The sequence below is a fragment of the Hirundo rustica genome, chromosome 6, assembly GCF_015227805.2.
Source record: "Hirundo rustica isolate bHirRus1 chromosome 6, bHirRus1.pri.v3, whole genome shotgun sequence".
NCBI classification, from domain to species: Eukaryota; Metazoa; Chordata; class Aves; order Passeriformes; family Hirundinidae; genus Hirundo; species Hirundo rustica.
In genome coordinates, this window is record NC_053455.1 from 40,210,607 (window position 1) to 40,223,227 (window position 12,621).

The 12,621-nt window shown below is 41.1% G+C and overlaps 1 protein-coding gene across 13 annotated transcripts in view; it reads right to left on the reverse strand.

Moving 5' to 3' along the window:
• Window positions 1-12,547, reverse strand: part of CELF1 (CUGBP Elav-like family member 1) — a 61,905-nt gene extending 49,358 nt beyond the window's left edge. For 8 of the 13 annotated variants that reach the window (XM_040066674.2, XM_040066673.2, XM_040066670.2 and 5 more), the window contains exon 1: window positions 12,477-12,547. The gene's annotated coding sequence lies outside the window, so the exon portion shown is untranslated. Of the gene's footprint in view, window positions 1-1,260; window positions 1,326-12,350; window positions 12,384-12,476 lie in introns of those variants that run through there. The other 5 variants (XM_040066676.1, XM_040066675.1, XM_058420903.1 and 2 more) reach the window with 4 other exon arrangements.
• Between the last annotated feature and the right edge of the window lie 74 nt (window positions 12,548-12,621).

The following is a 12,621-nucleotide window of genomic DNA, read 5'->3' on the forward strand; positions in this document are numbered from 1 at the left end:
ATATTTGTAATGTTTGTTCCATGTGCAGTCAGCATTTACAGGCCAAACACTTCCAAGATTGATCATTAAGTCTTACAATTCTAAGTGAAAGTGTCAAAGACACACTTGAACAATACAAACCAATCCTATGATCTACTGTTGAAAACGTGGGACTGGGGCTTAGAAAACATGACTTCTATTATTAACTATGTGGCTGAATAGTAACCTTTCAGTCCTAAGAGTTTCCATTTGTACAATATAGACAAATATGTACCAAGAAAAAAGTAATAATAATCTTAGTTCTTTGTGAAAAGGTATTTTGAAAACTAGTAACAGAACGTATTTAATCAGAGTCAGGAGTGTCATCACATTGTTATAGCTGCATCTCAGTTGAAAACCTCGTAAACAACTTCACAAAAAAAAAAAAAAAAAAAAAAAAATCCACAAAACATCTGTCTGTTTATAAAATCCAAAGTATCTAACCAACAAAAGATTTTAGCTTGCTACCTCTCTCCAGATTTTGGTGTTAAGGGACTCTCAAAATATACAAGGAGTTGCAAATAGAGAAGGTAGAAACTAAAGCAAGATTTCATTTGCTTTTTGAATACAGGTCAGAAAGCCTGCATTCATGTTTTGCTTTATGAAGACTTTACATGCCACAGGAAGACCTGTCACATACAGCAGAGTTTGGTCTTCTTTTGGGTAAAAGATTGAGTCTTAGTGAACACAAACAATATTCTCAGTCTAACCACCACTAAGCTTACTCCTGGAAGCAACTGAACTTTAACAATCTCATCCATCTCAGCCACAAGATCCAAACATGAACCCTTTCGACTTACCTATCTTTAAAGGCAAGATAAAAATATCTCAATGGGGAAACCAGCCCTGCACAATGTTTAGACAGACACAGCTTGCATGGCTGTGTTAAAAATTCAAGATACTTACACACCTTTTTTCTGACTCTATAAAAGGGAATAGATTCAAAACCAAACAGAGAATAAGGATGATCTGCAGGTCCCTCACAAAGATCTTGAAATGCAATCACTATTCTGTATTACCACACCTAAAATGTCAAAGGAGGACACAGTGTACATGGCTGTTTCCAGCATCTACTGCTAGCTTCAGGAGGAAAATAATTTTGAGGTGTTCCAATTTTGAAAGATCAGAATTGAACTCTATACAAAATTCTGAGCAAGTCTGAAATTCTGTATTTGCAAAATATTGACGTATAAACGTCTTTATTTTATTTCAAAGAAGCACAGCTAAGAAAGACTGATTTACCTGAAGCTTGTATGTGTCTTGCTTGGCTTATATTAGACAAATACTTGCCATGAACTCTACCGTGCAGAATCTGCCATTGCCACGCCTGCAAACCAAAGAGTAAAAATATGCTCAATTATTTTTATCTTCATTTTGTAACAGGCACACGGTAAATCCTTTGCAGAAGTAAATGGATTCAAATTACACCCATTTACATCTGCAAAGAACTGGAGTTACTGCTCTATTATGAGCAATGAATATTGATTCAAATCACTTTTAACAGCAAATAATTTTCATTAATACTTGAGGAGATTTAATATTGGGTGTATAGAGCTGAAGCCTTAAAATATATTTCACAGTATTTTTTTCTCCATCAGAGGCAAGTGCTGGCATTGCTGTGAAAATATTAACTTAGGAATGTCTCACCTTTGCTCTAAAACACAAATTTAATAAAATGTAACCACTTCACTGCAAAGCGGTTCTTCCTAAGCTTCTAGTCCAGATCTCTGAAGCTTTTTCATTTGTCATAATTTGTATATACTTTGATTTCTTTTTTTGCAACATTTACTCCCCTCTTTGGTATCTTTATATGGTATCTGAAACACACAACTGTAAAAAATACAGAAAACCTGTATTAAAAAAAATCTGCATTAATTTATGATCTACTGAAAACACATGAATACATGAACACATGCCATGAAGCATCATTTTTGTGTGACTACCAATCACAAACGTAATGCTGGATGTGTGGAGAAGGATCAAAAGTGTCAAGGTACTTTGCCAAGAGCTAGAGGGTCAGTACTTGCTTGAAGACTTATGTGTGTATTTTCAGATGTTCTTCACTCACACACTTAATCCATCGATTCATTTCCATTCACTTTTACTGAAGGCACACCGTGACACTGCTAGGAGTTTTCCAGGGCTAGCAGAAAGAGACTCCATGAACTTTATGGCAAAAACAAGTGCTATAAGAACTTTGGCTGCATAACCATGCAGAACGGACATAAAATAAGTATCTCTCTGGATTCTCTATACCTCATGCCTAGATTCTGGGGGCACCTTATACTTCCAAAACCTTACAGTCTGTGTGGCACATAATTTTCTCTCTGTCCTCATATCTGAAAAGCTCATCAATTTCTTCCCAAATGAACAGCAGACTTTCCGTAGAGTAGCATCAAACACAGCACGTACCAAATACTGCATTCATTAAGAAGTACGTTAAGACAACATTTAGGACTTCCCTGTCTAGAACCAAACTCTTATGTGCCCCAGCAGGCAACACAGGCAAACAATTCTCACTAATATTTTCAGGTTATAAAACTGAGAAGACTGGATATGAGCTCTCCATAAACATTCAACAGAAATAGGGAAAAAATACAAAGGAATAGATTGAGATACTCCTGCTACAGATCCTGTTTAAGCTGGTGCTCTTGCCAAAAGAATAGTGCACAACTCTTCCCACCAGCTGCCCATCCCCACTTCTGTGTAACAAGCCTGGGAAAGGAAAGGGTCAAGGCGTGATCTTATCCACCACCACCAACAGGAAAATAATAGTTTAAACCCAGACATGCTCCTAGATATAATTCACTGCACAACCGCACATGTTCCTGGTAGCACAAGAGAAAGGGAAAATGCATGAAAAATGGCACACACCTCTTTCAGAGCAGTACTGGCAGACGTTCATTTAAATTACTCATGGAACTAGATCATCAGATTTAGGTACTGAATTTCACACAGTTAAATCACTCCTGATTGATCCTTTTTAAAGGCTTTGAGTGATAAATAAGGCTTCCACCACTTCTGTTAAGAAAACCCTACGCTTGTAAGAACTATGTACATGTCCTTCCATATAATCATCTTCACCATTCCATTTCTTTGTCAGTGGACCACCTCAGATATTAGAGACATGTCACTCCGTATTCTTGATTAAACAGTATGATTTAACTTCTTAACATCACGAGTAAATGTTTTCTAACTTTCGTTTATTCTTCCTGGAGTTTAATACCTGTAATAACTTTACAATAGCAGTTTTAAGTTTCATCAATTTGAAATGCACCCTGGACTTAATTCAAATTACACCTCCCTGTGGAATTTCAGTACCTTCAAAGGACATCAGACAAAAGTTAATTTGTCTCCCACCCTGACTAAACCTTTTCCGCAGACAGGGCAAGACAGTCAAGATAGAATGGATTATTTGGTATTCTCCCTTAAACACAAAAGCATACACAGCAAACAAGATTTCCTGTCTTGACAGCTTGGCTTAGCTCTGAACAATGTCACTTTCTCATATATTGCCTTTAGGAAGAGTCTAACAAAATGGTATGACTGAAATTCCCCAGTGCCATTCTACTACTCAAATGCCCTTGGTGCACATATATTTATTATTAATTCAGAGTTCTATCCATTTATCATGGCATTTTTCACAGAAAAGACACACAGAATTTTAAACATGCAAGAGGCCTTTGAAACTGCGTAATCATATTCCTGCTCCAAGACTACTTGGAGGAAAAGCTGAGTATGCTACAAGAAAGCACTTGATAGCTGAGGAATTATAAAACTCCAATCACTGGCTTCAAACAGTACCAAGATTTGCTTTTAATTGGTAACTAATATAAATGAAAGGTTGTCAGCTAAGGAGTCGGCAAGTGGAAAAGTGGGAAGACAGACGGGCAGAGGGCTTAATTCTAGCAGAGGATCCCAGAATTAGGCAAAATACCAAGACACTTCAAGTAACAAGCTTAACATTCCACAGGCTGCATATTTACAACAAATTCCATAGGTTTTCCACACAAAGATGGAAGAAACTACTGCAGTGTGTCCCCATTAATCAGAATGATCAGAAAACAGCCACACAACTAAGTTCCTTGAGTTCAACCAGGTCAAGAAGATGACACCCTCTGTCACACATCAATCACAGGTCCCTGCCTGCAGACATCAGTACAACCCAGATTTTGCCAGGCAGCTGAGATCCACCAATTTGCCTCCAAAACACCTTTCCAAATGCAAGAGATATACAGCTTTCTCAGGAGGAAATACACTGAGAACACTGCAGTGGCAGGAAAGAAAAATAATTCAGACAGAGTTTATGGAACATGGTCCTCAAGAAAAAAAGGCAGACTCCGGATAAAATCAATTCCACAACTGAAACAATGTTTTCATCTCTCAAATTCAGAAACAAAAGGCTGATGCCTATTTGTATAGATATTCAAAAACAGCAGAATTTTTAAGGAGACAGTATTTCTTAAAATTCAGAAGAGCTACCCTAAAAACAATTGCCCTCTTTCTCCCTCTCAAAAAATTATTGCCACAGTTAATGGCGAATTCAACTGCTGCCACTATTTTGAGCACCTTCCTGCTACACAAATAAGATTGTATCAACAGTTTACTACAGTGTAGCAGCTAACAGACTTTCTGCACTGTTTGTTCATCTGATCTAGTATTTTAAAAAAGCAATTGTGAATAGTCATCCCAATATGTGCAGGGCCTTAATACAGAGTTTACGCAAGCACACAGTCAGGGAAGTCTTAGCTGCAAGTTTCCAGCCGTTCCTAACAAGGTATTTCCTACAAGCCCCATCCCTGAACACCAACCCCTGATTCCAAACTAGGCACGCCAGGGTCTAGCTCCTCATTAATCCCAATTGCCCATAACAAGCAAAGACAGCACTCAGATCTCCCAGGACAGGATCTAGCTTTCATTAATCTTCAAGGCAGACAGTGACAACAGACCTTTTATGGAAGGATACAGGCCTTGGCTAATCACTCCCCAAAGCAGGAAGGGAGATTAAAATCTTCATCCCAGAAGACAGAAGCTCTTTTGGAGGTTAAATCTGTGTCTTTCTGATGCCACTGCCACCCACTACAAACTGTCCCTGCAAGACAACTCCTCCATTTCCAGTCCCTAGACTCCCAAATTTGGATGAACTGCATTTTACAAAAAAGACAACATGCACAACAGATCACCTTTCACTTGGAACACCGGTCATCCCCAGAGGCAGGCAGACAGACAGGTAATAGAGACTGCAAGCCCTGGCTTTCAATTCTGCTCAGTGAATGCCCACCAGACCAGCCACACTGCCCGGTGAGCCAGTGTGCTCTGCTGGACAAATACAGAAAGCAGAAAGTGGAACAACCCTTTCAGCAGAAGAGATTCTGCTCAGCTCCCCGAGAGGGAGGAGCAGGAGCTGAACCAGCCGAACTGCTTTACCCATACATGGTCTCTGAAAGAGACCATTGCTAAGACAAGTTCCTTTACACACGCACACCCTTATTCACTGTCACACCATGCACCGAAAGAAAAGGATTAAAGTGCACAAACTCTAAAGGAGTCACTGTTTCAAAATGAAATCCAACTCCACTTTGCTTGTGTCCACCTTATAGTGCACAAACATCTAACACAGTTCACCAACAAAATCTGGGCAGCAACTCAGAAATGAGACAAAAATCTTCCTCCCAGGAAATCCCCACATCCACCAGCATTTCAAGAACTACTGAACTAGTAAAGTCTTCCTTGTTGCTCTTGGACACACACATCTATGTATAAAGTTCCTGGTCTGACCTTCTCCCCCTTCCAGCCCAAATTGAATTACAGGAATCTTTTTAAACCCTTCTCCCTTTTCAAGTATTGTCCTAGACCAGGAAGCATGACCTTTCTCATTGGTTGATACTAATTACTATGGTGACCTGTTGTTTCTTGTCTGCTTTCCCTGTAGTCCTTTTTGCCAGTGCTTAAACATTAACCTTTTCCTATGCATTCTTAAAACCAGAAGAGATGCACTTCTATGCAGCACCCTCTTCTCTCTCCACCCAGCCCACCCCTTTCACATTCTAGAGTGGAAAGAGCAGAGGAAGTGTAATTGAAATTCAAATCTCTAGGTCTTCATATAAAACACTCCCAAACTTTAAACACCTGGCACAGCCTATTTCTTTTTTACTACAAAAGTAAAACAGTTTGCAAACTCAAAAGCAGCTTCATTCATATAAAAAAGCATCATTTTAAAATGAGAGATTTATTACTGCGTGCTGCTGTCTATTGCTTCGCCTTGATGTATCCCACATTTATGTGGTGATACCAAACTACCTTACAGGAGCTACCAGAAAAATTCTTTCACACAAGTAAGTGGAAACTGCAACTTCCAGCTGTATCAGGAATGCAGCAGCCAATTCAGAACTCAGAAAAGCACACTAGTCAGGCAGCTTTGTTAATGTCATGTGCAGGTAGATACAAAAGTGCTGGCATTCAAACCAACAATCCTGATATTTTTTCAAGTTTCTCACTACTTAGTAATGGTTTAGGCTCCCTGCAAATTCAGGAAGACAACAGCATACACAGAATTAGCCCCACACCTACGTACAGCCTGAATTATATTCCCTACAAAAAAGGATCAAGAATGTGTATCCTATCTTGCTCCCCAGGAAATACCTATTAAACTTTATCTTGAATTAAATGAAAAAAATAGTTTTAAACCCAAAGAAATTAAAAAGCAAATTCTGCATCAGAAAACTAGTGTCATAGCAGTTTCCACACTGTGAAATACAGACAGTACCACCTACAGCCCATCTCTGATAGTGATCAAATTCTGGCACTGAATGCATAATCCAGAGTGTAACATGGGTGGTTTTAGCCCATAAATACTAGAATATTCTCACTTAACTTCTCCTAAGTCTTCAATGCATATAATCATTAATTTCTCAGCAGTAAAAACCTCTTGAGAAAAGTAAATATACAATCCTTTTTCTTCCCCCAAAAGATCTTGCACATTGAAATTTTCAAAGGTATAACTTCTAATGTCACTTAGGACTGCACAAGGAATTTTTACTATTTCAACTTGTGCTCAATTGTGCTACAAACTGCACAGTCATTGAACAATCATGTGCAAGAAAAAACAACCAACAAAGAAATACAACTCATCACTAAGTTGACCTGTCATCCAAGTACTTTTTAGTTCAGAATTTTAAATGGAGAACAGAAAAATTTTGAAGACAAATAACAAAGAAATACAGGTAAGTAAGCAAAAAATATTTTCAGATGGTGCTCTGCTTTGGAATACAAACCAAAGAATTAGAGAATTACTTCTACACTGTATTGTGCCTACACAAAACTAGATGTGATGTTCAAAATACATTCTCTCTTCCTGAAAGATCAATATTTCATTGCCTCTGAAGAAACGGTTATCAAAACTCTATCTTTTAAGATTTTGTAGAGATAATAAGATGCCTGGTGTCCATCCTGCAAATCTCTACATATATTAAGAAAGATGCTATCGTTTTTGTATGTAGACTTGGACATTGTCTGCTAAGTGCCTGACTTGAATTACAAACTCCTCTGCATTGGAAAAAGCAGACATGAATATTCCCTTTCCAACAGAGTCTAAAAAAATGTCTGGATTGCATGCCTATATTGGAATATCTTTTGAACGACATAGTTTGGGACAAAAATAGTGAAGAATATGCAAGGGTTCAGTGAAAGCCTGAATTCTAAGTGATAAGAAGTTTGAAGGACAACAGTTTTACTCTGACATGTGAAATACTGAAATCTAGTGGATAACGACGACATTATTTTTATGAAAGGTACAGTACAAAACAGCCCACAGACAGAAGTGAAAGCTACTTGAAAGAACAGTTTTGACAGTGGCATAAAAAACAAGCCAAGGTCCTGAAAAACTCGAATTAATTTAAAGTAAAAACAGTGTAAGACAGTCACCTGGCTGAATTGGGAGAGCATTCAGTTCTGAGAGAATACAGAGCATACAAGTAGTAAAAAAAAAAAATGCTCTGCAAAGGAAGGCCTGCCAGATATCACAGCAGCATGACACCAGATATTCAACAAACCCATCCTCTCATCCACATGCTCATTCAAAATCTCCTTGAGGTGTGCTGCTCAAAAGGACAAAGAATCCAAACTGCCTGCTCATTTGCATGGATTTCAGCAATACTCAAGCTAGTTATTCCATGCTATATTACAAGCAATTTAGTCAAACCAATGTAAAAATCCCAGAGCAATATGGTTTTAAGCCCAGTTTACATAATCTTAAATATACCTGGGAGTTTACCACTGGAAGCCAAGCCCTTAATCAATTATAAATCTACTCTAAATTGGTGATGACTCATGACCAAAACTTGCAGTTTGTTAGTTTGCCACTAATACTCTGCCTCTAACAGAGCAGCCTGTAAGCCAGCACACCTTTTCTAAAAACAAAACAAAAAGACAGACCATGCTACTAAGTATACTGAAGAGACACGGGTAACATGCATACTTGGGACAGACAAGACAGCTTGTGGACAAGGAGTCCTCTTCTGGCATAAGGCTTTCACTTACATAGACCTGTGACACAAGCTGCACCATCTAAACTGAAATTCTTCACTAAGAGTTGGAAACTACTGAAGATTTCTGTTCAGCCATCTAGTTGCTCATTGCTCATCCTGAATTCAGCTAGCAATGATGCATTTTCTTTAGCACAGAGCTAAGACAGCTGGAAGTTTGAAGCTACTCAAGATGTCAAAGATGACTTCCTTTCCTTGGGATGATGGCTGTGCTGCACTGTATTGCTGTCACACAAATAAGCCTGCTCTGTCCATCACCGTTCAGACTCGTGAGCTGTTCCTCCCTACAGCAAAGCACTTGCAGACTAACTGGCACTGCAGCTTCGACCCAACATGTATTTTAGTTCTACTTGCTTGAGTCTCACATCAGGTGCAAACAAGATGATGTTCAGTTGATGTCTGGGAAACCTCCTCTTGAAGTGTGAATGCTAAAGCTCTCCCTTTTCATTCTTATATCCCAAACATGAAGTGCCTTGGCATCTTTGTAAAATAGGTTGCAGAGTGATAGCAGAAAATGTGGTATCTTACATTCTTGCATTTATTTGTATAACAAGCATCACTGATGACTGGAAGGGCAGTAAAACTACTGGTTACTTCTTCCAATCAAGATAATCTCTCTTGCCTCAAGAAATCTTGTAACAGGATCACCACTCAAGCTCCTGTGCTGTGATACTTGGAGAAATACCCATTAGAGGCCCTAGATAACTTTTCTCAATTTACAGTTCCCATTCTAATAAATACTGAAATATTTCAGTCTTCTTTTCTTCTACACTGCTTTTTTCTCCTGACAAATACTTGATCAATGGATAAAAATCATACCTTCTTCTTCCCTGAAGGCAGTTACCACAGCAGTGAATAACTCTGCACATAGTCTTGAAGGACAAGCAATACTAACCATGCCCAGATCAAAATAAAACATTTCAGACATTCATGGCAAGACTGAAGAATAAGAAAGCAGAAATACAGATCTGAGTCCACTTCACTATTGAAGCTGCCTCAGTAACCAAACTCACATTATGGCTTAGAAAACTGGACATACTCGCTTACGAAGAGTCTCCAGTTCAACAGCCAGAACAATGGGCTCTTGGATCTCAGTGCTAAAGACTAATAACCAGGAAATCTCAAAAACTATGAGAATCTGTCTCACTTCCCACCTACTCTAAAATAGGCACTAAAGAAAAAAAATCAGAGTGGGCATTCTGAAGAGATTCGTGGCAGATGACTCAGTAACTGCTAAGCAGTAGCCACACATCTAAAGCAAAATACGCAAGAAATAGTTAAGGAGCAACCTGCTCACAAGAAAGTTTCCCAGTAAGTTCAATTAGATACTGGATTTCAGGTAGAATCTTACCTAACTCAAAGGCAATCTAAATATTTAAGAATCACATAAGCATCTAGCTTTTATGAAATTCAACCAATTCAGGATACTGTTAGTGATTTTAGAAGAAAATTTACACAACATTATAAATATTTCCCTTATTTCAAAGCATCATATTTTGTTTCAACCAATGATTCTTCAACTGATGTACAGGTTACTTGGCAAGGTATGGATTTATTATTAATGAGATAGACAAGTGCTGTATATTGATGATCCTGACACATTTCCTGCTTTCCCCTCTAAAGAAGTAGTTCCAGGGAGCATGTTTTCAGAATCCCTACTTGTAGGAGAAGTGAAAGAACCTTCCCCCTACCATGCAAAGATAATCCTACAAGTGTATAAAGGTTTGGAGGCCTAGCAGAAACATGGATACAGTAAGCACACAGTAGTACTGCCATGGATTTCTTTACCCCATAGTGAAAGATGGGTACGTTCTTCTCACTTTGTAGGTCATTCACTTTCAAAACAAAACTACCTAACACGTAAATCTTCATGTTTTAGTGTTCATGACCTTAGAATAGTCACTTCTCAATCATCTGCTTTTCTACAGACCTTGTGTTCCTGCTTTTTTCTACATGTAAACAGAACGTCCTTAGGCCAGGATCAATTATGTTACCTATTAAAAAAAAAAAAAAAAAAAAAAGATACAAAAGGGAAAACATGTAACCCAGCAGTTAGGATCCTGCATTGATCTTTCTCCAATGTAACATTAGAAACTTAGACAGGGAAAGGAAATCCTGAAAAAGCACAGCCGTGCCAGAACGATCTTTCGGAAGGGGTGAAAACACTCCTCAGAACAGCATACACCTTCCCAAAATAAGTATCACCAATAATTCTGAATGTGAGCAGAGGCTGAAAGAGAACACTAAGCACCTAAAGAAAAAACCAATTCTTTATATCACCATATTTAAAAATTCCTATTAAGGAATATTAGTAGTATATACATTTGCACCCATGTCTCTGAGCAGATATAAGATTTATGCTCCTGTCCTGGGGGCTCTTCATCAGCAGGAATGCAACTGAACATATTAAGCTGCTAGATGCAAGCTGCACCCACCCTAACATTTCCCAGCTCAGTCTAAAGACATATGGACTAATTTTAAACCTCTACCACAGCAGCAGTATTTCCAACAATGCTGCTTCTCCAAGACTTAGGTCCAGAAACAATTCCAGGAAGATATACTATCTCATTTTATGCAGAGATCCCAAGAACATAGCCAAGGGGAATGGAAAAAAAAAAATAAAAATGTGATAGGTTTATTATGGCTGTGCAATGCCAAGTCAGTGCAGTAAAATCTATCTGATGAACTAACCTAGAGAAAAACAATAGAGGAGACAACAAAAGAGACTAGGAGAGAGCAAATGTTGTGATCACTGGTACAAAGAGTAAGACGGAAAGGACAGACATACACAAAAAACAAAAATACAAATTCAAGATAGTTAGAAAAAGCAAACTCTTGTAAGCCAGAAGACATTGTGCTTCACGATATAAATCCCCTCCAAATACTTTTCTAAATCCAGCAAACTGGTGAAACACACCCAACGACCACACTCAAGCAGGACATAGGAGAAAGCTGCAATGCTTGAAAAATGTTCCCCGACAACTTCTGGCAGAAGAGAATGCCCGTGCCTTAAAGGTGAAAATGTCTGGGCCACAATTCCTCAGGAATTTAAAGGAGCGTATTCTAAGGTTGCCTCTCAACTTCCTTCTCGGAACAGTTCTATTTTAAAAGCATGCTGTTATCAACCTTTATTGCTTCTTCATGTATTTATCACCCATTTTACGCTCCGTCTCTCCTGGTTTTCATAGTCCTCTTCCTACTTCATTCCAGTAGTGTCTGTCAGGCCTTGTCATACTTGAGGACTGCAAATCCTCACGCTGCGCTGAACTCCAATTTCCCTGCTCGTACTTCTCATGTGCCTGACTCGCCTCCACCCCCTGGCGCACCAGCACACATTTCACCGCTCCAACGGACAGACCCCGACCGTAGCGACAACAGCAACCGCACCCCAGGTTCCTCTAAGTGCCCGGGGCGCCCGGCCCGGCAGGCTGACGGCGGCCGAGCCCGGGGCAGCCGCTCCTCCGCCCCGGGGTCCGCCCGGCCTCGCCGCAGCCCCCCCGCCCCGAATGGCGGCGCCGCCGCCGCGGGCCGAGCTCGCACCCGCAGCGCCACCGCCACCGCCACCGCCCGCAGCGCTGTCAGCGCTCGGATCAGATACGACACCCGGCAGCCTCCGGCCCCGGAGGGGCTCCCTGCGGGGCGGCACCGCCCCGGGATGGCGCGCACGGGGCGGCGGCGGCGGCTCCCTCGCGGGCGGGAGCGGGAGCGGGGCGGCCGCCTCGGCCCGGCACGAGCGGCCCGGCGGCGGGAGCGCCGGGGAGCGGGGGAGAAGGGGCGAGGAGCCGTTACCTGCGCGAGACAGACCGCGCTTCCCGCCGCCTCGGCCCGGCTCGGCCCCGCGCCGCGCCGTTCCTGCCGCGCCGTCCCCGCCGTGCCGTGCGCGGCCCAAGCTCCTCCCGGCGGCGCCGCCCTCACCTGCCCCGGGATCCGCCCGCGCCCCGCTCCGCTCCGCTCCCTGCGCCGCCTCGGGCCGGCTCTGCAAGATGGCGGCGCTTCCGGGAGAGACCACGGCGGGCGCGGCGTGGGGGGGCCGGGGCGGTGCGCCCGCCCCCTCCGCGCC